Source organism: Crocuta crocuta, unplaced genomic scaffold (genome assembly GCF_008692635.1).
Source record: "Crocuta crocuta isolate KB4526 unplaced genomic scaffold, BGI_CrCroc_1.0 scaffold594, whole genome shotgun sequence".
Classification (NCBI taxonomy): domain Eukaryota; kingdom Metazoa; phylum Chordata; class Mammalia; order Carnivora; family Hyaenidae; genus Crocuta; species Crocuta crocuta.
This window is the reverse complement of record NW_027530186.1, coordinates 3,666-7,724: the sequence shown is the minus strand read 5'-3', so window position 1 is coordinate 7,724 and position 4,059 is coordinate 3,666.

Below are 4,059 nucleotides of genomic sequence, written 5' to 3'. Positions count from 1 at the left end.
TTAACAATAATGAGCAGCAATGATTCTATTGAGCAAATGGCCCATTGGAAAAGTTATTTAGAGACCTAAAGATACAGTGAGAAGAACATAGGTTTAAAAGCCAGACTCGTATTCATAATGCCTCTTACAAGCTGTGTAGTTTTAAATGAACTTCTCTGAATCATAGTTTTACTTTTTGCAAAGCAGAGATAATAATGGCTACTTTGTTGGGAAGCTTAGAGATCACATAGGTAAATTCCCTAGTACTTTCATGAGAGAGACAGTCTATTAAGATATTAGTAAAATAAGAAAGTAGTATTGCCCAGTGTGGGAAAGGTGGCTGAACCAACTTCAATAGCTGTGAAATCTGTACATCTGATTTTGAGACATTTAAAGAACACACTGAACATGTAGTCTGGGAAACAAGCTTCAGTAAATATGAATGCATCTGAACAATGTTCTTTTGATGCCCAAGAAAGCCTAGGTGTGTGTGTGAAGGAGATAGGCAGGATGACAGACACAGTTGTTAGAGAATAAGTTAGGACCTGTCCATTGTGAANAGCAGCCTTATTCTTTTTTTCTTTTTTGTTCAGCATATAGTCAACCATTTAGAGGCTACAACAACTGTAGCTAGACAGGCAAATAATTAGATATGCCAGGTGCAGAAAAAAAGCTAAACATACAAACACAAAAATAAGATAAATGCCAAAAGAAGCGCCTTACAATGGTTCTTTTAAATTTTGCATGTGGCTCAACAAAGATTCCACACATGCGGAGTGATCCTAAAAAAAATCTTTGATAGAGTTGGAAAATATTTATAAGGAAAAGAAAGAAATGTGGAAAGTGTGGATCTTAGGCCCAGGGAAAGCTGTTGTCAGAAAGCAGTGACTCCCAGAATCTTACCTAGACTTCTTCCTCTTTCTCTTATAATTTGGGGTCCTCTTCGCTAGGAACAACAGCCTTCAGGTACCCCCTACCAACATTTTAGACACTATATCCAGCAGCCTTCTATTTGTAATCAGCATCACCAGGTCTAAGTTGAACTGAGATTTTCCTTTGTTCTTCTGAAAGGAATGAACAGCCTGCAAAAAAATAAAATAAAATAAAATAAAAATAAAAAACAAAGCAAAACAAAAGCCAAACCAAACCAAAACAAAAAAAACCATTGAGACAATTCATCTAGAGGAAATCTCTCCTTGCATTACCCCATCCATCTCACAAAGCCCTGATACTTTGCTCAATATGCTCAGAACAGTTCAAGGCTTCAAACACCCGAGATAATTGCTCAGAGAAAAAAAGCACTATTGGATGCTTCATTCTTCTCTAGTTAATTAACACTGTTTGATATTGTCCACCCCCATGTTCTTTTATGTAAGAAACATTGTTTTTATGTTCCTTTATGTAGGAATTGTTTATCTTCCTATTACAGAAGAAATTTTCTCATGGTCTAACTATTCTCTATACCCCAACAACTCATAAATCTGTATCTCTAGGCCTGACCTCTCCTTGGAACTTTAGACACTTTTTTCTTCCAGTTTTTTGCTGGACATCTCAACCTGAATATTTACAGGTACTTTAGACTTGTGGAATATCCTTCTCCTATTTCAGTACGTGGAACCATGTAGTGATTGACAGTGGACTTGAACTGCTAGGTCTAGCTAATGGGTGGACCATTTCTCAACTGAAAAGATCATAAAATAGGCAAGAAGCTTCTAAGAAATCTTGAAAAAGATTGAGCCAGATCCTAAGGATTAGTGTAAACAGGAGTGAAGATTAGAAAATCTACCTTAGCAACGTATGGCTGTCAAAAAAAAAAATAGTTTAAGCCATCTAGACGAGAAATGCCAGTAGGCAGAAAGACTTCTAAGGGAAATCTGACCACCAAGAAGAATTAGAAGGAATTTGGCATAAGAAAATAGGATGGATGTGTGGACAATTGACGCTGAAATATATAGTGGTGAAAGTTAATGAATTTTGAGAAGTTAGGTTTCAGGACAGTAATAAAAGTAGCAATGTCTCAGTGCTGCACTGATAGCTGTGAAATACTGGGCCAGTTACCTGTCCTTTTAGCATCTCAGTTTCTTTATTTGTAAAATAAGAAATTTGGATAATTTTTCCCAGCTAGTTCAATTTTTAACTTTTTATTTTGAAATAATTGTAAGTCCACAGGAAATTAGAGGTACTCTATGCCCTTCACTCAATTTCTCCCATTGACTACATCTTAGGTAACTATAGTACAATATCAAAACCAAGAAATTTATATTGGTACAATGCACATGTGTAGTTCTATGTCTTTCTATCATATATAGATTCATATAGCCACCACAACTGTCAAGATACAGAACTATCCCATAACCCCAAAGATCTCCCTCATACTACCANAACTCTTTTTTATCTCTATTATTTAGTCATTTGGAAAATGTTATATAAATAGAATCACATAGTATGTGACCTTTTAAAATTCGCTTTTTGTCATTCAACATAATACTCTTGAGATCGATCTAGGTTGTCACATGTATCAGTAGTTTGTTCCTTTTTATTGTATTTTATTGTATGGATGTGCCACAGTTTGTTTGACCACTCATCTATTGTAGGACATTTTGGTTGCTTTCAGATTTGGGCTATTACAAATATGCTGTGAACAATTGTGTAGAGATTTTGTGTGGACATAAATCTTCATTTCTCGGGGATAAATATCCAAGAGTAATTGTTGGATCTCATGGTAAATGTATGATTCGCTTTTAAAGAAACTGCCAACTTATTTTCTAGAGTGGCTGTACATTTTACATTCCCATAGCAATGTATGAGAGATTGATTTTCTCTACATCCTTCCAGCTTTTGGCATTGTCACCATTTATTATTTTAGCTGTTATGATAAATATACAATGACATCTCATTGTGATCTTAGTTTGCATTTCCCTAATTCAAGTCATGTTGAACGTCTTTTCATGTGATTATTTTCCATACATATATCCTTTTTGGTGAAATGTCTCTTCATATATTTTGCCCATTTTCTAACTGGATTGTTTGTTTTTTTTTCTGTTGAGTTTAATTTATATATTCTAGATATCAGTCCTTTGTTGGATATGTGGTTTGTAAATATTTTCTCCCAGTGTGTAGCTTCTCATTTCATCCTATTAACAGTCTTTTGCAGAGCAAATTTTTTAGTTTGATGACACCCAATTTATTGACTGAATTTTCCCCCCTATGGAGTGTGTTTTTGGTGTCATATCTAAAACACTCCTCTCTAAACCCTAAGTCCTGAAGATTTTCTCCTATTTTCTTTTAAACGTGTTACACTTTTACATTTTACATTTAAATCAGGGTCGCCTGGGTGGCTCAGTCAGTTAAGCGTCCGACTTCAGCTCAGGTCATGATCTCATGGTTGGTGGGTTCGAGCCCCGTGTTGGGCTCTGTACTGACAGCTAGCTCAGACACTGAAGCCTGCTTCAGAGTCTGTGTCTCCCTCTCTCTCTGACCCTCCCCTGCTCATGCTGTCTCTATCTCTCAAAAATAAATGAAACATTTAAAAAAATTTTTAAAAATCTATAACATTTTGAGTTTTTTCCTTTTAGCTTATGAATATCCAATTGCTCCAGNCGATTTTACTTGTATGGAACTATGTCAAGTTTCTCTATTCTGTTCCATTTTCTATATATCTATCATTCTACCAATACCACAGTCTTGATTACTATAGCTATATAATAAGTCTTCAAATCAGATGGAGTGATTCCTCTCATTTATTCTTATTAAAAATTGTTTCAGTTATTCTAATTTATTTATCTTTCCATGTAACTTTTAGAATAATCTTGTCCATATTTATAACAAAAAAAACCCCCAAAAACCTTAGGGTGCCTGGGTGGCTCAGTTGGTTAAGCGTCCAACTTCAATTCAGGTCATGATCTCATGATTCGTGGGTTTGAGCCCTTCATCAGGCTCTTTGCTGACAGCTCAGAAGCTCAGAGCCTAGAGCCTGCTTCGTATTCTGTGTCTCCCTCTCTCTCTCTCTGCCCCTCCCCCACTCATGCTCTGTCTCTCTCTCTCTCTCTCTCTCAAAAATAAACATTAATGAACAGACAC